Consider the following 24,226-nt stretch of genomic DNA (forward strand, 5'->3'; position numbering starts at 1 on the left):
TGTCGGCTGTAATAATCTTCCTGAGGACCTGCAAGTCTTGGTGTACTCCAAATGTGAAAGAAACGTTTTCATTTTGCAACAGACTTTCATTTGTACAATTACTATGACGATGGCGATTTTCCAAGTCTTGTTGTTATATGTAAATTGTCCTAGAGCACAGACATTCAGCCGAAGATCCTGCAATGATCTGGTAGAAGAAACTGAGAGAAAATTAGCACAAAGAGTCCAAATGAAAACTATGAAAGATCTTCAGGAATCTTTAAGAACTGTTCAAGAAGTTGAATCAAATAAAGTTCACTGAAAGCAAATTATCTAGAAATTAGAGTAATAAAAAATGGTTGTGCATTGCCTTTAGATTTCTGTAACATCTAGATATATTTTCACTTCAGTCCATTGATAAAAAAAAATGCAAGTCTTGTCTCCTTTTTGTCCACCTGCTCCACTGCTGCTCTGGTGCTCAAATTGCCCATATTTGTTCATCCTGGGAGTGTTTGCAAAGGGATAGCTTCCGTTTACCTATTACCCCCCACCCCCCCAAGCTCCATATTGATTGCAAACACAATAAATATCTTAGCAGTTTGTGCTGGATAGTGCCCTACAAGTATGTCACCCAATGCGTTTCTCACTACAACCAAACAAGAAAGCTAAAAATGTTTTCCAAAGTGGATGTAGGTGATGTTAGTGCTGCTCTCAGTTCCCTGTTTTTACAATCACAAAGTCTGTTTTGGTACTTTTTTATTTATTTATTTTTTTTTTGCCTGCCTTGATACCAATGCTGCTGGCCAGTTCACCCTGTCTGGCTGTGCATGTAAAGAGTGTCCCTTCTTTGTTCCAGCTTTGGGCCTACAGCCAAGCTCCCCCTTCAAAAACTTAAGCCACACACACCACACAGACACACATACACTAAATCACACATGCACAGAGAGCACCCCTCTCACTCCTTTTTTCACTCTCCCAAACAACGCCCCCCCCCCTCCTTTTCCCCTGTGCTGCCCTTAAATTGCAGATAACAAAAAAGAGGAGAGAACCTCGGAGACAAGCATCACTTTAAAAAAGCAGGTGTCCCCAACTTTTCAGAGCTCGCCGATTTCAAATGGAGACCCTTTAACCTTGGTGCTTTGCTGGCTGGTGGCTGAGGTAGCCAGTCAGAAGCCTAATCAGTCTAGTCTGACAATGCTGGGAGGTTGAGGGCTGTCAGTCCTTCTTTCAGACGAGGGCTTCAATGAAGCCGTGGAAGAGGGAACCCCTGATTGATTAGTGCCTTTTTATTGAAGTGGAAGTGTGTGTGTGTGTGTGTGTGTGTGTGTGTGTGTATGCGTGTGTGTGCCTCTATCAGGGCCCGAACAGAAAGCCTTATTTAAATCCTGCGAGTACCATAATTATGACTTTTTCTTTCTACTGGCAGGTTAAAGCTGACAGAGAGGGTTCTTAGGGCTCACTTCAGCCTCTCAGCCTCCTAAAGAGCGATTATTGCTGCCCGTAAAGTGACAGGACCAGTCAAGCTCATCAGCGGTGGCTTTAAAGACCTGAGACCCAGAGACCAGGTCCAGCACAGGACTTGTAGAAAAAAAAAAAAGGCAAGTCTGTGTAATCCCATTTCATCCTTATTAACTGACACGAAGCGACTCCACAGTTTGTGTCCTCGGTGTTCGAAATAACGGAAATAGTCTTTGAGCCGAGCTAGAAGGGTAAAACAGACACGTGGGTTAACTCGGGGTCACAAACATGATCGAAATGTGTCTGATCCTGTGTGGCCTTGTTTGTAGATGGTCTTCTGTATCTCCTCATCTGACTTTATATCTTCTAACAGGTCAACCACTATCAGTCCATGTAGGTCTGCTGTGCTGCTCCCCTCTATAAATCCTAGCAGCAACATCTCCAAGGGACATTTCTCTATTGTTCTGAGACAGCTCCTATCTCCTGACCACTTTTGGATATGTGTGTATGTGTGGCCATTTCCCAGGTGTGTGGCCCTATTATCCACATATTTGATAGTGCTGCTTTGGGGTTATGGGTTAGGTTTAGGACTAAGGTGTGGAGAAGGCAGAGCGAAACAATAGAAACAAGTGAAAGCCGGGGAGGTGGAGCAAATACACACAGCTTTTCTAAATTTTTATTTGTTTAAATTACATGAATAACTTTTAATTCCAGTTAACAACTATGCACCACTTTATGTTGCTCAGTCAAAACTCCAATACAATGCACTGAAGATTTTTGCATGGAAAAACTTTAGTTATCTCAAAGGACAGCAATGGCATCTTTCCTGAGACATTTTTTTGCCAATAGTTCTGTCAAAATGGGAAGAAAAATATATTAAAATTTTTAGCTCTCTGTCTTTCTAGCTTTCATTCAAACTGATTTTGCATAGTCATCCTTGAAACACATGGTCCCCTGCTGCTGATGAAACCCGTCTCCACCACACTCACTCCTCAAATGTTGAAATGTTATCTGCAGCTGTACATCTTTACAATCACTTTACAAGTTTACATTAGGCCAAGTAGATATTTATGTACAGCAGTGTTCACACTTATTGACGCATTGGAAACATTCTTAAAATATATATATTTTTTGTGCAGTAGTATCTCCTCATACTGAAAAAAAAAATATCTATAACTTGAGTATGGTTAAATGACCCATTAAATATATGCATTTTACTTTTATTTTCAATAAGCAATAATTGTTGTATCCTCTTCTGTGGAATATTTTTTACCTTCCAAACAATTGTACACAAATTAAAAGTTGTGTTTTCTAAACATTTTGATGAAGGATTATAAGCAACAACTGTAATAAACTTAGAAGTTTTTCCATAGTATTTGGCCATACATGTGGAGGGTGCTGTATTATAAAGTAATGGTCAAGTGAATTCTCTTCTATTACATCTTTCCTAAACAGCGGCAAAGCAAAGCAGGTTTTATTGATAGCCCACATCATCAGCATTTAGTCTCAGACAGAATCACGTGAAAATGTTGCTGCCTCTGCTCTCTGTGCCTGTCTTCAGTTGTATCTTCTAGGTAGCTCTTGTAATTTGATTCCTGGGATTAACTTAAGTGAAAAAGTTTAATCCTAACACTTTGAAGTGTGTAAGAGATTAGCATCCCATCCAGGAACCCCTGAAAAAAAAAAATCCACAATTGTTATTGATCTAAAGATATCTGGCTGCCTTCTTTTCGCTTTGAACATTGCTCTTTCTTTTCTGGCTTTTGCTCTGCAAGGGGATGGCCCGTCTTTGCTCGGAAAAGTCACAAAGGCAGAGAGGAACACAAAGACGTGACTCACCGCTTTCATTCAGTTAAAATAATTCTCCGTGGTAAGCATAAACTGTTTTGTACGTATGCAGTACATTTTCCAAGGCATGTGGCAACACGTCTGCTTTTTTTTTTTTCCACCATTAATCACTACTTGTTAGGTAACCACTGTACTCCAGCCTTTACCTCTTTATGTCCTGTCATGGTTCATGGTCTCCACAGTTGTAGACGATCCACATGAATCAATTTTGAACACCTACACTTTCTGGAGTATTAACCATGTCAACACAGAGTGACTAAATGCACAAGCTCTCCCCAATCCTCGTTACAAGTCAAACACACACATACACACACACGCACACCCCCACACGCACGCCTGCCACCTTGAACACACACCCAAACACACCTGCGTTTTGCATGACTTTTAGTTGGAGGGGAGAAATTCCAACATGAGCCCATTTATCAGAGGCAGAAGCTCACAGAGCAGATATCAGTGATATAGATTTTAAGTCAACATGCCAGCAGGTGTCGAACGTGTTTTTACTGCACACAAGTGATTCCACTCCTGGGTCTGCACAGGGCAATAAAAGATGAAACTGCGTTTTTCTTTTATTCCTCCATCACCCCACATTCCTGCTCCCTGGATAGACGCCAGGCAGTGTCTCTACCCAACAGTGCCTGAACGCCAACGCATTTACCCAACAGCACATGCACGCCAACATATTTAAATCGACTCAGATAATGAAAATTTTACTGATATGGTAATGCTGGAGCCTTTTGTACAATATTGAATTTAGCTGGAGGCAAAGACTCTAAAATGAAGTGCCTTTCACTTTTTTTTCCTCATTGTGTAACCATAAATGTCAGTTCATTTTAATGGGATTTTATCTGATATACAAACATAGAGTGGAAAATAACTATGAAGCAGAAAAAAAGAAAAGTTACATGACTTTCAAAATTCTTCACAATTAATATATTTGTCTCCCTACGTCAGTGGCATGATGTGTTGTAGATTGATTGTGGGCCCAAATGCAGAACATTGGAGGCGTGGAATAGGTGATGAAAATATTTAATGAAAATGATCAACACAAGAACCAGAAGTAACGAAAGAGAGAGCATAAATCAGCTTTGAACTTATAAAAACTGACCATTTTGATCATTCTTCTTTGCAAAATAGCTCAAACTCAGTGAGGTTGGATGGAGAATGTGTGTAACCAGCAACCTCGAAGTTGCTCCACATATTTTCCATTGGTTGTATGTCCTGGATAGGACCGGGGCATTCTACCATGCACATTTGCTTTTATCTGAACCCGCCATGTATCCTGGTCACTCATATCTCTTGAGTGCTTCTTCTGGGATTTGTCCCATTCAGCTCAATTTCCCAGGATCCATTTCATCCAAGCCAATCAGCAATCAGAAGGAGGAATTGCAAATGATGACATTGAGTTTCTGCCCTGTTTTTGAATTGTATGTCTATGGCTGTAGTTTGTCAATGGCAGAGGAGGAAGTAAAGAAATATATCACATATCAATTTATTGTTTCCTAGACTCTACAGATTTTTTTAATTTGTGCCCAAAAGCCTGCAGGTCTTATTAACAGCCATCTTGCTTGACTTTCCAGTGGTGGACAGTTATTTATAGCGTGGGCAATTTCTGGTAAGCTTCATAACGTAGCTTCCTCCACATTTGAGCTGGTGCGTTAAAACATTACGCACCAACTCAAAATCAGCTCAGTCAAACATTAGTTACTGGGTAAAATCATATCCAATTGAGTCCATGCCTCCAACAAGCAATTGTTTTTCAACAGCTGAAGTTCCAGACTCTCTCTGAAAAGCAAGGAATAAAACAAGGAGTTAGTTTTTACCTGGCGAATTGACATGCATGTCTAACTAGGAGCAGAAGGTCAATCTAGGCTCCAGTCTGAAGTTTTCTGCAGCCTAAAACAGGGTTTCTTCCAGAATTTCCCATTTAGTTTCATCTGCAATACCATACACTACTTTGCATTAGTCTTTTGCATAAAATCCCCTTGAAACACAGTATTCTTTGCAGGTATCACATTACTAAATAAATTAAAAAAAAAAAAACGAACCGGGGAGTATGAAGACATTTGCAAGGCATTGTATGTATGAGGCCATGTTTTGTGTTGGCTCATTAAACTTGCAGGGAGGTTAAATGCAGTGGGAATGTTCTGCACTTTAGTGTGGCCCAGAAGCACACTCTGCTCTTCAAGCTGCAACAGGCTCCAACTCAGACATTATTAAAGATCCTTCAGGTATGATCACGTAATGTGCTGAGACTATGCGTTGCCTGGTTTTGACTGCTGGGATAGATGTTTTATCTCCAGTCTAGTTGGCGAAAAAGCTGCTGTGCTGTTGTGGTGGAACCACACACGTGTCTCCGTTTGACCTGGAGGTATCCCGTGTGACCGCAGTGATAACTAATCTCCTTGTAGACGCAGGAATGTGTGATGTGCTTTCACCCCTACTGGGGGGTCCACGTCCACTGATGTGAAAGACACTAAGAACTACACTGATAACAACAGTAGCATCCTCACTACCCCCCCCCCTCCTTTTCTGACTGACTGGAGTGAGAGACTCTATCGAAGATTGACAGGGATGAAGCCACAGGGTGTGGAAATTAACTAAGTTTGCCATTCAGATGCTCGTCTTTGCAGAGGAAGCCAGGAGGAGAGAATCTGCCCCACTTGTTTCCTGATCAATCAAACTCCCATCCTGAGCGTCTCTATGGTTTGGCATCAGAAAAACCAGGTCTGATTAACTTCCTGGTGATCTGATCCTGTGACAATTTCAACACAATAGGCAACAAAAGCACGCCGTTTGCTTTTCTTGCAGAGATTCTTTGCTGCTTACAGATGGAAGAACAACACATGTTTGGGGTTTTTGTTGTTTTGTGGGAAGATGCATCTCCAACCAACTGGACCCAGACAAAACATTAATTATAAAGAAAGCACATGCTTGTCCTGTCAACTATTGTTTGAGTAATGTTGCTAATCCAAATTGAATCAACCATCTAAATTGATTCTTTGTCTTGTATGCCTGTCCCTTTTTTTGCTCGATTCCACCCCTTCACCTAATTATACACAATTAATCAAAAACAAATAATCTCTCTTGTCCTCCTATAGTACTTTATATTTGTACCTATAAACATAAGTATTCACTTATTTATACCTATATATATATATATATATATATATATATGTATATATATTTATATATATACATAATATATATATATTCATGTATTCATTTATTTTAAAGATGCCTTCCTAATTGCCTCCTTAAAGATAGCAGAAGGTCAGGAGAGCAAACAAAAATATGATAGTGGAAAAGAGGAACCAAAAGCTAGTGGCCCGGTGTGCTGCCACAGTTTGCTTAATGCTAAACCAACAAGATAATACGACGTTGTCTGGACTCTATTTGAAGATAGAGGTCAGATCTGGCAGTGTACGGCGTGTGGTCTCTGCTCCTCTATCAGCAGTTCTGATTTTCAGTTAGATACCAGAATAAAAATGTTTGAGTTTTTGTGTGTGTGTGTGTGGAGAAGGGGGTGGATCGCAAAGTTAAGATAGTGTTTGGATTGGCCATTTTTATAGGCAGGTGTGACTTTAAAGCCTAGTGTGTTTCTTTGTGAACTTTGCCCCCGCACGCAGATATCTCTTTTTCTGAGACAGGTGAAACTGTTTAGGCCACACGAGAAAGACTGGAAGTAAAATGGAAAGCGGACATGATAATAAGATAAGATGATCTTGGAGGGATTTGCCTCAGCCTCCATTATCTCTTCCCGGGAAATTCCTGGGCAATTGAGTGAGTGGAGATTTGTTAATTTGTGACCAGAGTGGAGGAAGAAAAATAACGGTCACAAGTGACAGAGAAATTTTTTTTATGGTAGCTTGCAAATGCATTCATGCCTCTTAAACTGGCTCACATTTAATCACATAATCATGTTGTATCTGTGTCATCCTTTGGGAAAGACGACGACAACGTAGTGCAGAATTCTGAAACTAATATAGAATAATACAAAGAAATGATCTCTGTGAGTGCTGCACAAAATATACTTTTCAGATTTGAGTAAACAAAGAGAGAAAGCGAATTTTTTTTTAGCTTTAAAATTATTTACTATTTTGTGCTACTCTCAAATAAAATACCAGTGAAGTTTTCAATTGTAGCATTTGAAAAAGTCCCAGGAATGAATAGTTTTCAGAGGCAACATGTGGGTAGAGAGTCAATACGCTTTCATAAAAATGTCACACAACCACAGGCTATGAGCAGGAGACTGGGGTCTGAATGAGAATGAGGAAAACAAAACTGAAATTTTAGCTCCTTGATTTTGAAAATGAGAAAAGAAAATATGCCCTCTGTGTTTTTTTTTTTTTTTTGCGATTGTTTAAGTAATTGTGTTTTTAGTCATTAGAAAAACAAATAGAGGACTCTTCCATCTTAGTGGGAGTGTTTATCTTGCTCTGAACACCAGTTGAATTTCATGTTATCCTCCCTGTATGTCCCTGAGGCACAAGTACACACACACACACACACGCGCGCGCTCACGCACACAATTCTTCACACAGAAACACATAGTTGTTTTTCCTCAAACATCAGGTCTCTCTGCCTTGTGGCACAGGCAAATTAAGCCTCCCAAAAAACAAAAACAATTTTCCATTTGGAACGCGGCTCTCTGTTTATTCCCGGCTTCATTCAATTACCCCCTCTTTGGTTTGTTTAACATTTCATTCCCGTGATCTAATTTTTTATTTGGTTGCTCTTCAGATCTGTAAATTGGGCCTCAGCTGAGCACAGAAGCTGCATGTGGTGTAGAATTCATTAAGCTCGCTTGAAACCCTCCCCGCCCTTCATCCGTATGTGTGTGCTCACACACTGCAACTACGGCATCCCCAAAAAGGAGATGTGTTTATGTGTGTGTGCGCGCGTGTGTGCGTGCACATGTGATGCTACGGTGAAAGGCACCATCTGTTCCATGTGACAGTAATGAAGTGAGGGGCATTGTGGTACAAAACCTCAGACCCATTCATCACAGCTGTAGGCGGGCCAAGCATATTCCCTCTGTCTTATAGGGATACCTCTACATGCACGCACACACACATGCACACACACACACACGCATGCATACCACAACCCTTCACAAAACTGTAAGGTTCCATGATTCTTTCTCACTATTGTCTGAGTTTATGCAAACACTTGTAGAGCTGTTGAACTTTCCACAAAGTTCCCATTTAGTATTGGTGAAATCTTGATTGTACTTAAATTTGCTTATTATCTGTTACAATGTGCCATTTAGACTCATTTCCTTGCCAAGCTGCGGTGGTGCCAGTTGGAAGTGGGGAAGTTTGTAATTTGCTGTTACAAAATTGGGCAAGCTCACCTGAAAAGTAATATGGGTTAAAACAAACAGTTGAAACATACTGTTTGCAAAAAAAGTCCCCTGCAAAACAAGTTATTGTGTGTCCTTGTCAGTGTGTGTTAAGTCATGTGTTTTATTTAATTTGATTCTATTGTTTTCTATTAGTTTCTGATTTACTTTTGATGCCCGAGTGACTAAACTCAGCCTTTGTAGACTCAGCAGTTACATAAACAATTTTTCTCAGATATTTTCAGAAAAATTAACATCATTGTAGGATAAGAAAACATGTTGTATGTAAAAAAAAAAGAAAAAAAAGAAAAAACTAAGGATGGTCAGGAACTTTTAGAAGTATATAATAAATTAAAAAATTAGAAAGAAAACAAGGCTTTTTTATATTTTGAGTCTTTTTATCTGTCCCGTTTATTCTGACACCTCTAGATGAATTCCAGTGTAATCAGCTTCCCGTGTTGGTTACATTTTGCTGATACAGTTTACCTGTGTGTGATTTAATGTCCAGATGAATCAAAAAGAGCAAGGAGCCCACACACCACACAGGTCAGGGATAAGGTTGGAGAAGTTCAAAGCAGACTGTTTGTCAGAATAATATGCCAACCTTTGAACATTTCACTGTCCCATCCATTATCTGAAAATACATCAACTAAAATACAACCAAAGAAACAATTAAATATTTTATATCAAAGTTTATTACTGTGATAGAATAGCATATTTAAAGTTCAGATCTTAAGTCTTGATCTAATTGATAACACTTGGCAGGACCGTTTCCCCAGTAACGAGTCACCTGATGGTCACACCAGTGCAATCAAGTCTGGTCAATGTGGAAACGCTGCTGGATTTTCAACATGCTAACAGTGGTCAGTTTGGGAGGAGTCACCTCTGATGCCCAGCTTCCAAAAAAGAAAATAGAATGCATTTTTAATACAGATGGTAAACGGCTTAAGAAATCTAGAAACTCTATTTTTCTTTGGCTTTTGTAAATCAATTTAAATTCAAATCTAGTTCAGTTATAATATTTACAGCCATTTTTTTAGCTCACGGCACTATTCATAAAACTCTTCTGCCGCGACTTTCTGCAGCCCTTTCTGGTATCACGCTGCGTCGGCTGATCTTAGGCAAACCAACACAGACCTCATGTCTTTGCAAATGATTAGAATCATTGTTCAAACATTGACATCAGCTGGAAGCGCTTTATTCCTGGCTCTGTTTAAACCAGACAGGCTTTCCCCTAATGCCACCGACACTAATATTGACTCCCATAGCCTAATCCCTCAATGTCTTGCCATGTCTAAAACCTCTGAATGCTGTCATTAAACAGCCCATTTATCATATTTCCAGAGGCTCGTTGGAGGTGTCTTCCCCCGTGTAGCGCCCGCAACCTCCTGCCTCTGCCTGCTGATTGTTTTAGTCACTGCAGACTTCAATGCCAGTGCGCACTTTCAACTCTGTTGTTCAGCTCCAGAAGCCCCCTCCCGTCACCTACACAACCGCCGCACCATGCTCAGCATCTTTCAAATGGCCATACAATGAGCCTCATTCTCTACATTCGTTGCCCTCGCCCTGCATGAGTTGCTTGTGTGACTTCCATCTTTATACTATATCAACAAATGCTTTGTGCATAAATGGCCCCGGTGGCTCCAAACTAAGAAAACTCCCTTCATATGCCACCCACATGCCCAGCTCTTGCGTGTGCATGTTTTGTATGACCACACATGATTGAACAAGTGCTTGGGTTGCTCAATTTTGCAATGCTGGATTGCAAACTTCCAGTGTGGGTCAAGTTGTTCTATGCAGGTCAACCCCGCCCATTGTTTAGAATCCTTCTGATTTTGGATCCTTGGAGTCCATAATTTTCTTTTTATTTCTATGACCTCATGAAAAAATTCCAGAATTTCAAAGTTCTTAAAACCAAAGGTTACAATTCCTGCTGAAACAGAGTTCAGTGGCCATACTGTTTACTTGTTAATGCACAAGTCTGAAAGCAGAGAAATATATATATATATATATATATATATATATATATATATATATATATATATATAAAGGTATGAACTTCTTTTGTAGGTTTGCAGAGCATTGTTATCCTTTGGAGTATTACAAATTGCTCCTTGCATCTTTTAATGGCTTCCCTCTTCTTGGTCTGTTGTGAACAGGTTTAATTCTTCAGTCTCTACATCGCTCTCCTTCACTGCCGGGCCCCGCCCTCTCTCCTCCCCGCCTCCTTTTCCCCCTTGTTTACTGGGTTTGCCCATGTGCCTGTGTAGGCCCCCACTTTGCATTTCCCCAGGCTTGTGTGTATGTGTGTGTCTATGTATAGGAACCCCCGCTTTCTCTGGAAGCTGAAAGCACGGAGACAGCGTCCCTCCCCTTCAGCCCTGAGGATAAGTCTACTATCATGCTAATGCCCATGTTCTGAGACTAATAGGTCCTTTTACATTGCAGTTTTTCATTCCTCTTGCTTCACTAAGGGGTTTAGTGCCAAGGCCCTTTTTCTCCTCCTTAAACTTTTAAACAGGATAAATATTTCTGTGATTCCTCCACTTTGACAAAGTTTTTATACACACACAGACACACGCATGCACACACACACATACACATACATATATATATATATATATATATATATATATATATATTTATAATTTGCTCCTTGCAACACTTTTTGTAAATGTACCAAAGAAAATGAGGAGCTATGCTATCAAAAATAAAAGCTGATAAAATGATGCCTTTGGCTTTGCTGTACTTTGATAAATAAATAAATAAATAAATAAATAAATAAATAAATAAAATCTGTCTGAACCATCAAGCAGTTTGTATGGCGGCAATTGAAATTGGCAGTATATTATTTGATATTCTAATTTTATCACTTTTTCTTGCAATTTGTACTCTACATTTATGTTTAAGCCTGTCTTTAATAAGCTGTGTAATTAACACAGATTATCTCTTACTTTTAAGGCTCCATTTCTACTATTGGCCTCTGTTGTATAAAACGGGGCTGAGCAGATAATCCTTCACAATGCTGTAGGGTTAAAAGTTGGAGAAGCACCTCCACAGTGTGATTAAAAGCCGTGGTTTTCAGCAGTAAAATTGCAGCCAGGGTTGACCTGCATAGAACAACTTGACCCACACTGGAAGTTTGCAATCCAGCATTGCAAAATTGAGCAACCCAAACACTTGTTCAATCATGTGTGTTTCAGCGACTACACTTTACTGCTTTTGTGACTTTACACAAACTGTAAAAGGTGGCTGCTGATTGCAGACTTGGATGCGACTTTGCTATTCAGGTGAAAGGAGCAGAGATTGAAACCCAGGGTTCCAGCCATAAACTTGTGACCATTTCACCGTGTTTGGTCTGTAACAAATTCAATTTGCACAAAATATCGCTGGGCAGTCCTTTTCATTAAATTAGAATATTGCTAATTTATTTCAGTAACACATTTCACTAAGTGAACATGCATACAGATTAATGAAGCAGACTGATTTTTAAAAGCCTTTTGTTTCTATTAACTATGATGCATTTCTGTTTACAGCTAGTGGAAATATGGCATTTTATTTATTATTACACCAGACCAATAAAAATATTTTTACTACAGAAATGTGGGTTTAAAGGCTGCACAGTGGTGCAGTTGGTAGAGCTGTTGCCTTGCAGCAAGAAGGTTCTGGGTTCAATTCCCGGCCCCGGTTTTTCTGCATGGAGTTTGCATGTTCTCCCTGTGCATGCGTGGGTTTTCTCAGGGTACTCCGGTTTCCTCCCACAGTCCAAAAACATGACTGTCAGAATGTGTGTGTGCATGGTTGAGTGTCCTGTCTGTCTCTGTGTTGCCCTGCGACAGACTGGCGACCTGTCCAGGGTGACCCCGCCTCTCGCCTGGAACATTAGCTGGAGATTGGCCCCAGCAGCCCTCCCCACCCCACTAAGGGACAAGGGTGTAAAGAAAATGGATGGATGGATGGATGTGGGTTTAAAGAAAAGTGCATGAAATAGCTGCTCAAACCTTGTTTTTAAAAGATACTTTAATCTGACATTGGGACTTTAGTTAAGCGATATCTCTGTCTGAATAAATGTACGCAGACTAGGGGTTGAATTTTTCTAAAATTTTCAGTGTGACATTATGCTGTTTCAAGAAAAGATGGATTTATTTTCAGGCTTTTTGCACATCTTTTTTAACCTTGGTGGTTCTTTATTTTACCTTTATTTGTGAAGTGTAGCTTCACTCACCAGTTTTCCAGAGACGAAGAACATCAAAGTGAGAAGTAGATTTGTTTAATCATATCATAACTGACTTAATCTTGTTCATAAGGCAGCACTGGGTTGTGTGGTTGATGCTTCACAATTTTGTATTTGTATAGTATTATACACAACAGAACAACACAGCTCTTTCAGACTTTAGCTTATGGTTGTGTTTAATGGTTTACAAAGGCAGCAAACAACATCCACCTCCTCCAAAGAGATCCAGTTGCCTTCTGAGAACCACAGCAGCATTCCAATGAAATTTATGCGTACCCAAGCATGCGTGGCATTTACTATGTTTTGGTTTTTTCTTATCTCGTTGTACAGTAAACAAACAGACATGGTGTTGGCAGAAGATGATCAAAGTGTGGGCCAACGGCCTGGTCTCTTCCAATGAAGCTCGCAAGCACAACTGCAAAGGCAGCCATCCATTGTTTTATGTTTCCACCAACCACGAAGACGCAGTCAGATACTGGCCTGTTTTGTTGTGACACGCAATAACTGATGATTTAAAACTGATGACTAAACAAGAGTTCAGCAACGACTTTAACATTTCCAGTTGCCATATCAGAAAATCTTAACCGAACAGAGTGAAATTCAAATCAGTTTCCTGTGGCTGATGTCTTATTTTTCTTGGCATCATTTCAAAACAACCCAAAAAAGAACCAGGAAATAGTAAAACTGATTTTAATGATTGACAAGTGTAAATAATAATAATATTTGCTTTTATGCCAGGTAGTCTTGAAAACTATTTCAGTTTAACAGTTCAATTCTTATGAATGTCTTTTTCTTCTGGCAACAATCCAGTCCGAATGTTTGTAAGAGTTGCTTGTACCCCCATTGTTAATCAATTGTGTCAATCACTAAAAGCATACTGACAGTATGCTGTCATAAGCATAGTATGCTACCATAAGCTATACCTGTTGTGAAAGGGCAAATATTGTTTATTCTTTCTGGTTTTGACCATACAGTGCAGGGTCAAGTTTTCTCCCACATTCTATACACTTTTAGGTAAATTAGGAACCCTAAGCTTTTCTTCTTTTTAAGTTTAGCTCTTTGCATGTACCAGTGACTGTGCTTTTGTCAAATTGCATACAGGACTTGGCTTTCTTGTTGTTCCTCATATTCTGGTAGTTTCAGTATTTCATTTAACTTCAGTTAAAGAAATGGACTGTGCCTTTAAGACAAGCTGGTCTTAAGAAAGTGAATTAATGGTCACATGAAAATTGGTTTTGTGCAGACACAACACTGGTTCATAATCTAGTTGGAATGTGGAAAATTATGCTGAAGTGCAAAGAAAAGGAAAACTTTCAAAACATGAAAAGTCCTCTTCCTGTAAAGTTTCATTCAAAACAGTTGGCTTGGTGCTTTTGCACACTTCTGAATATTTGAAATAGACCAGTAATTACATTCTCCTGCTGTAATTTTGGATGTGACAGGCAGGTCTGCTCTCGCCTCTGCACACATCACCGAGTTAGAGTAGCCCGGAGGAAGTATGGATGTTTATTAGTGTCAAAGCAAAGTAAGGTGGCAAACTTGGGAAAATCATTTCACTTTTACTACCGGTGTCTAAACTAAATTCAGAACGAGCTTCATAACTTTACCTTGGCTGGAGTTACTCTGTGAAGTCGCATGTCATGTACCATTCTGTTTCATCCGTTCTATTTGTGTCAGGTTCTTGAAAGAATCAGCAGGACCAGCAGACGGGTCACGTCACCAGGCCTCACTTTGCATTCCACTCTGCTGATCCACCCTGTCAAGAGTTTGTATGTTTGCAAGTCCACCTTTTCTACATGTGAGAAAATTTGTCCTCAAGGATGAAGACACCTACTTTGCTTCATCCTTCCGCTCTCTGACGGACATCTACATGCCCCGCTCTACCAAAAAGAAAGGGGACAATGCAATGCATTCTGACAGCTCCACCAAGCACAAGAAATGGCTGCTGGCTGTCTCCGATGCTACTGGGTTCCCCACCCTGTTCACACTCTTGGAAATGTGTAGCTGTTTTTGCAGTTTTCACAGAAACAGGTTACTTTACATATGCAGTAAGCTTCTAAAAGACTATTATTACCGTTTAAGTTAAAGTGAGGTACATCTGTTGGTCTAGTTTAAGATGTAATTTCCTTCTGTAACACCCTGCAAGAATTTTTTATTTTTATTTTTTAAAAGGTGCCACTTTCATCTGATCAAACAGTAAAATGGAAATATAAACACCACGGGAATGTCTAGCCATCAAATCATTCAGGAAAGAGACACGTCCTGTGTTTGTGTGAAAGGTGTGTTTGACATTTTAAGCAGAAGCAGATGAAGATGGTATGGGACTCAGTTTACTTTCTCCAAGTTAATTAGAATATGGCAGTTTGGTTGAGCTTGACCTTATGGGAAAAGTTGGAGGATAAATATGGAAAAGAAAGAGAGAAGTTAGTTATAGGGAAATATTTTGGCCCTCCAGGCAATTTTTCCTCCATTATCTCACTAAACCTTCACCAAGGTGAAGCATGTATCAGCGTGAAAATGTGACTGGCAACAACGGTGTCTTCTTTACATCTTTGACCTTTTTAACTTTCTACACCTAACGCTTTCCTCCTAGCTTCAGGCCATAAACTGAAATGCAAAGACATGCAACCCAAGTGTAACAGAGAGTAGTCAGGGGGATATTTTGACTAGAGTGACACATCATATGTCATATGAATCATATCAATCATGTGAATCATATTAAATAAAATAGAAATTGTTGGAACCAACGTAGCTACACTTAGAAAGTTGTATTTGTATTGAAATAAAATTGCAGCATAATATATTTAAATTTTTCAGTCAAATAGACTCTAAGCAAATCTAAACTTAGACAAGAAAAAAAAAAATTCTGCAAGTGACCCAACAAATTACATTGCTGAATATGAAGGACCGACCAAAGAGAGTAGAAAATCAGTGTGTTAAAAATGCAGAAGAAGGTAAAGACTAGCTAAAGAAAAAAAGCAAAGAACACTGACAGCTAAAATCGTGTATAAAACAAAAACATGAAATAAAGCTTTTCGGGATACGTAAAGGAAAAGAAGAAATAGGCTCAAAATAAAACCTGAGTGCTTCATGATGGAATAGCGGTGTGTGCTTTAAAGCAAGTCGATTCTAAGTTTGAACAGTACGGCGCTTTAGTCCGCTACTCTAAGTTTTAAATATGCCTTTATAAATAAAATGACACTGACATTGACAAATAGAAATTAGATTAGCATATCCATGTGCACTATTTGTAATTAATATAAACATCTTCCAATGTTTATTATTCACAAATAAAATGGTTAAAAGGATTGTTCATTCTTTTAATAATTCAGTCTTTTCAGAACCATGATTTAGAAATGTAATTCTTCCGTTGAGATGTCTTCAAAGTGCTAAACAATATCCTCTCAGGACTTTGGAGATTTTAGTTAATTAGTGTTTAGACTGAACTACTGCGACCTGATAGTTCAAATAGCTCCCATTGTCAGACATGACAGGCTGTGTTAGTGCTTCATGTATTTTCTGCAGTTTGCTTTGTGAATCCAGTGCAAAAAGTAAAAGGCAGGAGTCAAACAGCTCGTTAATGCTTGTTAATGACTAAAGTCATGGATGATTATCACATCAAGGATGTCTGTCATGTTCTGAAAAATAGATTATATTACAATACCTGTTACAATACATTTCTGAACTACAAAAAATCTAAACATCTGAGTTGATGAATTTTTGTCTAATAACAATGAAAGTTTAAAAGTCCCAGGAAAAAGACAGATGACATGCAATCAGTATTCCTGCATGTGATCACATAGTTTATTTTGATATCTTTTGAAAATATGGATTTTTGTCAGTGTCACTAAAACTGAATGGCAATGTAGTGATTCAAATAAGCTTTTTATTCAAGTTGATTTAGCATTGTTTTTATTACGTGGAAGCAAAAACTAATCCAAACAAAGGCAGAAATCAGATGCTTAAAGCCTGAAGGTGCTAAAATAATATACTTTAAAGAATGATGCGTGCTAATTGCTTTTACAAGGAATTAGAGTCATTGATATTACTAAAACCTTTTGAAAACTTATTCCTAATTTACGAAACAGCATTAAGTGTAGCATCTTTGAGCCTTGACTCGCTGACTGACAGATAACCTCTAGTTATGGAGATGTTTGCATACCATCCTTCACTCTAGCTACGCATATGAAACCCTACACAGTAAAATTGCCAGTGTTGAATTAACACCCAAAAGTGTCTTTAAGTGTCCAAGTCAGCAGGTGTTAAAGTAACACTTTTGAAAGTGTTAAAAGATTGACACCCATTTTTTTGTTAAATTAACATTGGTCTATAATACTGAAATGGGTTTAAGAAAAGTTAAACTTTCCATTTCTGTGTATTGTTTTGAATATTTTCCACTGGATTTGATTGATATTGGCACCTTGTGGGGTCAATTATTTGATTTTTTAACACCACATTATATTTTGTGATCAATACTACACTGGTGTTACTTGTAATATATTTTAACACTAACACTGTTGTAATGTTAATGTGACACTCTGTATTGTTGAATTTAACACCAGCTGACTTGGACACATATAGACACTTTTGGTTGTTAATTCAACACTGGCATTTTTACTGTGTAAAAGTTGTGTCAGGAATACACAAAGCCCCAACGTGCAACTCCGCAAAGAATATGAACACAGCAGCACCAAAAATCTCTCTTGAAACAAATTGCCAAGCGAAGCACAAAAGACAGAAAAACAGCAGAAAAGGCAGTATATGTTGTCAGAGGGATCTAGCAAATCATTTCTCAATATGGTGAAAGTCGCTGGTAGCTGTTGTAATCTTGATTCTCAGAAATAAACCCCTACATCGTAATTGTTAGTCTTCAAGAAATTATGCAAATTCTCTCTCTTTCCCTCCCTGTCTCACTTTCTCACAAACACACATTGAAAAAAAAAGTGTGGTTATGATTCACTGCTTGCCTCTCTTTGTGGACAAGGGATGTTGTTGACAGGCGTTTCACTCTAAGTCTGTTTATATGAAACACGTGTCTCCGTGCAAACATTCACACACACACACACACACTGTGACCGTTAACAGCTTCAAGTCTCTGGTTACAGGTACTAAAGGAGGAAGAGAAGAAAGAGGCAAAAATAATGACAAGATGTCTGTTTGACTATATGAATAAGAAATATAATAAAACCCATATCCAGCTGTTGTATAAAACAAAACGAACACCTCGAATCCTGAAATCACAAAAGAGCTTTTGACTAAACCTTCAGTGAAATGGCATCTGCTCAGTCTCAATTATGGAATTGCTGAATTGAATTATGAAAATATTTTTCTGTTCTGACTCAAACATTTTACATATTTTTGTTCTTGAAAGAGACTTGGCATAAACCAACACAGGATCTCCTAAAAAAAAAAAAAATCACCATACCAACAATCAGACACAGAGGTGGTAAGTTGATGGTCTTGAGCTGCTTCCTCCATGTCAATATCTGGACATCTTAGCTTAATTTATACAAACTGCTGTCCGCTAGAAATCTACTTTTGTGCAGCACTCTGTATGTGACAGCATCAAAGATTTTGTGTAAACAGATTAGCAAAAAAACAACAGCAAAGAAAAAAAAAAAAAAACACCCAAGAAGCTAAAAAACAGTTAAAGAGCCAATATGTTATGGAAGTGTCTCTGAGAATGATCTAAAATGGTATTTGAAACATCCAAATTTTCATTCATATGTTATTTCAACAAAGCCTATTAACATAATTTCAAAACTACAAAAAAAGAAGACGCAGCTATTAAATGGTGGAAGCTGAAAATAGTTTTCATCAGTTTCAGGTGAGAGACGACAGTCAGTGCGTTCCAACTTTTTGTTTTTCAACCCGAACATTAAATGGAAGAGAGATTTGAAACTAAAACTCGTAATATGTAGGCGTCAACAAAACAAGAATATACTAGCAGTGCACACAGGTTTAATAACCAATACATTGTTTTTGCTACTGCTGTTTTTATAATTTTAACTTTTTATGTTTTAAGTTTTTTCATCAGTTTTTTTTTCTTCTTCACTTTCATCTTTGAAGAAGATCTCAGCACCTCACACTTGAGTTATGACCTCCCTTGGTTTACTGAACCCACTTTGGGAACCTCCTTCAGGAGGGACTTTTTTAATTACTACAGATTAAAAAAGAAATAACTGACTTGAATTAAATATATGGGAACCCACTTTCTTCATGAAAGCAGGTTCCTGAGCCACTTTGCATATTTTGCGGTGAGGGAAAACCAACCTGCAGGCCGATGTGATCAGGTAGCCTAATTATACCACATGCAGGGATACATGCTGCATGCATCATTCTTATTTGTTTAGTTGCATTTCATGACATGCCAGGTTGACTCCCCTATATTTACTTTTGCCCAAAGGCAGCCCCGTTCCTGCTGTTTCTTTGAGGTTTAATCAGTTGCGATGTGGTGCAGATATAATAAATAGTGCTATTGTTATGTGATGCTTTTAAAGCTTAGAGCCTATGACTTCACAGGCTTCTAAAGATTGTTTCAAATTATAATAGAAAAGTTTTTTCAAACTTCCATTTAACTAGCAATATTATATCTCTTGCCTTTTTTTTCCTCAGACGGTTTTTATAAACGTCCCAGTGGAGCAGATCTTGGGACACACCCAGAAGCCGTAACAGGAAGTGTTTGTTGGAATTATGCTAAACAGCTTATTATCAAGACTGTTTTCTTCTTTTCTTGAAGAAATTTGAACAATGTTGCAAAATAAAGGTGTTCATAGGGGAGTTGTGAGGCCAATTTAAAAATAAGAATTTAAAAAACATAAATTGACTCTAGTGATGTCAAACCGTGTAATTCACACGTGAGATTGAAATGTTTTCTCTTTCCTTGAGAGATTATCAGAAGTCGTTACATTTATTCCTTAAAACATCATACACACAGTGTGTGGATCTACCTTTTTGTCTCCTTTTATTATTAACCTTGTTCTTTGTAACTTTTTTTGTATGGCGAATAAATAATAGGCGGATAAGGGACACTGTGATTCTGATCTGAAGTTGTAGTCTGAAGCTTGTTGTCCTCTTGCAGAAAACAACAGGCTTCTGAAACTTGCTTTTCATTGAGGCTTCAGTCACGGCCCGAGGCAAAACTCTTTTTACTGCGGCATCATTAAGTCACAAACCACACTGTGCCCACACAGTTGTTTACTTTTCACATTTTGTGAACCATTATGATTCAACTTGGTTTTCCCCCTTGTGCAGACTTTGAAACTGGGCCAAGTTCAGTTGGTTTAAAACATATGAAAAAAAAGCCACTCCTTTAAACACATCCCTTTATTTCTAAGAAAGGCCATACAGTTTTTCTCTCTCTATCTCTTGCAGAAGCACTCTCACTCTCTGTGGTTGATTGAAATGATGTGAAAGTAGACAGATGGGCTTGGCAGCTAGACAACAGTCCCTCATCCTCTGGGCTTCATTCCCTCACTCGCCCCCCTAGCGTCCTCCATCTCTGAAGATTGCCCTGCCTTTATCCCTCTCACACTGCTCGCCCCGTCTTCTTTTTATTTTAGTCTTCACGCAAACATTCATTGTCAACATGTGTCCCAAAATCTGTCCTGTTCCCCCCTGTTTTATTCCTTTCCACTCTCTCTATTCTTTTATTCAGTGCCATTATGGCCCCGTGCTAACGGAGGCCTTTATTAAATGTCAATTATACACCAGAGACCACACAGTGGAAGGAGAGGAAACAATGATTTCTGACCCCAGAAGGTCAACATGCTTATGGGCATTGAGCTCCTGTTGGAGAACAGTCTGTCTGCCGTGAGATGTGAGGAAATTTTAGCTGAGGTTATTGCTGCCAAGACCAAGACAAATTCACAACCACACCTCTGAGTAATAGCGCAACTGTTGCCCTCTGTAGTTGAGAAAGGTTTTGTATATTCTGGGAAACGTTTGTGTAATGTCTTACATATAGAATATAAAGTCAACATCAGTTCAAGACTGAACTGAAGAACTTAAAGTATTACAAAGAAATGACAGAGCAAGCTCTGAGATTTTGAGACTTTCTTAAAAGACAATAAGTTATCTGCAGAAGGTAAGTTTCTTGGTATTGTATGATGATTATTCAGATTAGTTTGCCACCAGAGGACAAAGCTAATGGCTAGTCCAAGAGCAGTCAAGACGAAAGCAGACTTCTGACATCTTAAACAACTCAAAGCCGCAAATGGAATTAGCAAATACGGAATGCTATTTTTTATTTTTTTTTACTTTTAAACTTTCAACGTATTTGCATTGGCAGTGAAGCGAATGAGAATAGTTGCGGCAAAAAAGTAGCAATAGAACTAAGCACGTATAGAAGTAAGTGAAGGATAACTAAAAGCCAAGGCATTGTAAAGAAAGACAAATAAAACAGTGCACACAAAAAACTACTACACTCTGTTTTTCATACCACTGTATTTTCACATCAGACATTTTTTTTGTCCAAAAAGCTGTACACGTTCTGTTCTAAGTACATGTTTCAGAAACCTATTGGTTGCCCACCCTCTTCCTGTGTAAAGAATCTGTGCAAATAACAACTCAAAACAAACATGACATTGGCTTATAGAATCATAAATAGTGTTGGAATAAACCGCTGGGGTTAGGGTTGAGTAGTTCTACAACTACTCAAGATTTTTTTTAAACTTGAGTAGTTGTAAAAGTCTGCTTTGCTTTTGACTTCTACAAACAGACTAGCTGTTAGTTTTAACCTCCATTGAATAATCTGAGTTTTTACAAAATTAAGAAGTCAAGGGAGTTGATTATTCCATGTAATCCCTCTTTAAAAGCTCTGAACTTTTAAAATGTTGCAATTCTCCATGTATCAAGATTTAAACACCAATCAAATGGCATAATATGTTGAGTGCATTGATAACATTTTTCACATTTTTGCACTGAATAAAAACATTGAAAATATTAAATTACTTTAAAATATTTTTTTGTTGTGTTGTGTAAAATGTGATTCCACAAAACAGAAGTATTTTTACTCAAGGTTGTCATGCTGTTGATATCTTGTGCAAGCCATAGCCTGTATTGAACAATTTTATTATTTATTTTTTGTGTGTAATAGTCTTAGTATATTATAACGAAATTGCAAATTACTCAGAAGAAACTGGAACTGTTACCATGACACGGGGAAAGTCTCCATGCGTGCATGACCATGGGAATATTTTGATTGCACATCTGTGCACTTTGAGCTGTGTGGGACACTTGCACTGCAGAGAGGAACAGGCCAGATGGTAAATATGTGTGTGTGTCTATATGTGTGTGAGGAGGGAGTGGGGTGTGCCACATGTTGTGAGCCTCCATTCAAGCAAGCTGTGCAGTTTGGACTTGTCCCCCAGATCTAAATAAACCTGTGGCAGCATCCTGGGAACAAGGGGAGTTTGATGGGAAACCTTCAACAGGAGTCTGATGCTGCTTTGCCTGCACAGTGTGTATTGTAAAAATATTTTACAATATTCTGAGTTAAATTTTGTACATTTCGTACCGCCACATTTCCGTAATTCTCCATAAGTGCCTCACCCCTTCTGACCCTCAGTGAACTAAGCCCCTGTTCCCTTTTGTCTATCGCAATTACATGAGATTATTTGTTCCAGATTTATGTGTGCGCGCGAGAGACACGGGAAGAAAAGGCTTGGCATTTCAGGAAGCAGACTGAGAGACAATTAATCCAAGTCAGCAAAAGAAAGATGAAGAACCATCTGTCAATTTTAGCTGGCCAAGTCAAAAAACGGGGTTTGGTGCACAGTCCCCCAATATGCCCAGCGTAATTCTAAAGGAATACAAACCACAGTAGGACTAAAATTCCCATCATTTCTGCTAGAATGCAATATAGATAAGGGAACCTTTAGCACCTGAAGTATGTACCTTTGGGAGATATGCAGAGAGAGTTCCTATGGGCACATGCAAACTCACAGGCACAGCAGTTTTATCTTCTCCACTTCTTTCCAGGGAAGTACTCCCAGATTACCAATGCATCTCCCTGTCAGCAGTGGCTGAAAATAGGTGAGCACTGACCCATTTAATCAAGACTTGTACTGACCCCTCACTAAGGTGAGAGCAAACGTTTGGTCTGGAGCCGCAGGAATGGCTCAGCTCCTGTGTGTCCTGCAGGTCTTTCATGTGGAATTGCAACAATGTGCAAAACATAGGTAGCATATGAAAAGGTTTGGTTGACTTTAGGATAATCTAGTGTTTCAACACAAAGGTCATGGCATGCCTTTTTGCAACACTTTCCCACCCTTCCTGAACATTTAAAGATAAGATTCTAGACTTCCAGATTGTTTGTCCAGCTAACCAGTTTAGTGGTTTCTGAAAGGTGGAAAGAAGTGACAGGAGAGATTCTCATGGGAGACTGATGGTTAAGTTCAGCTGGCTCGTTGACCCATGTCTCTTCCTCGTCCCTTTCGGTCTGTCCTTGTGGGTGCCCTCTGTCCCCCTTAGTTAGCACCTCTGGCCTTCTGCCCCCTGATGTCCACCCCTATTGGGGCTTCTGTCCACCCACGCCATACTCTCAAAGAGCCAAACGGTCAAAGGAGCAGCAGTGAAGGGGAAAACGCACCCATTCCCAAAGCCTGTTTGTTCAAGGCTGTCATTACTTTGGATGTGATTAAGAAACCAAGTTCAGCTCCAAGATAAACCAAACAACCCCCACCCCTCCATTCCTCCTGGAAAAGCCCTGTAGGCACAACGTCTTTTTTCTTAAAGGGCTCCATCACTGGCAGAAAACCTGCTTCCATTTTATTTCCCTTCATCGCCCTCTCTTTGCTATTCTTAATCTTTTAGCCTCATATGCTATCAAGACTGTGAGTGATACTCTTTCTCATAACCTTATCATTTCAGGGTTCTTCATCCTCAACCTTTCTTTTTTCTCTCATCACAAACATTTTGCATTTATTTCATCTCTTCCAATCTCTTTCAGCTTTAATTCTCCATCTCTAACTCCCTTTGGACCTTCTTCCCTGCTTCCATCTCTCTCTTCCAGTGTGGCCTAGACACCCTGTAGTCTGGAAACTGGCCCATCCCGGCCCTGCCCCTAAGGCCGTCCGCTTGGCCCCGTGGGTAATGGGCATTGTGTGTTCCTACTGATCCCTGACGGGACCATATTGTGCCTCGGCGGGATGTCAGGAGCACAAAGCCAACCAGCCTGCCACATTGTCTCACAGTCCAAATGAAGAAGTTCCTCCTCTGGCTCCCAACACAGCCTTGAAATGTCAGAAGGGAGGGAGGAGGTGCGACAGTGCCACGATGTGCATTAGTGCCGAGGTGTTTTTTTTTTTTTTTTTTTTTTTTTTTAGGAGTGTGAATATGTGTGGGCTTATTGTTGTACTTGA

At 39.1% G+C, this 24,226-nt stretch overlaps 1 protein-coding gene across 5 annotated transcripts in view; it reads left to right on the forward strand.

Annotated features, from left to right (window-relative positions):
* phrf1 (PHD and ring finger domains 1) overlaps nucleotides 1–24,226 on the forward strand; it is a 97,749-nt gene that overhangs the window by 39,799 nt on the left and 33,724 nt on the right. The window contains exons 17-19 of one of the 5 annotated variants that reach the window (XR_014087879.1): nucleotides 1,406–1,963; nucleotides 3,213–3,307; nucleotides 14,541–15,610. The exons of 1 other annotated variant lie outside the window; for it this stretch is intronic. The gene's annotated coding sequence lies outside the window, so the exon portion shown is untranslated. Of the gene's footprint in view, nucleotides 1–1,405; nucleotides 3,308–13,193; nucleotides 15,611–24,226 lie in introns of those variants that run through there. 3 more of the 5 variants (XR_014087878.1, XR_533921.3, XR_014087880.1) reach the window with 3 other exon arrangements.

Source organism: Poecilia reticulata, chromosome 6, assembly GCF_904066995.2.
Source record: "Poecilia reticulata chromosome 6, P_reticulata-male-v2, whole genome shotgun sequence".
Classification (NCBI taxonomy): Eukaryota; Metazoa; Chordata; class Actinopteri; order Cyprinodontiformes; family Poeciliidae; genus Poecilia; species Poecilia reticulata.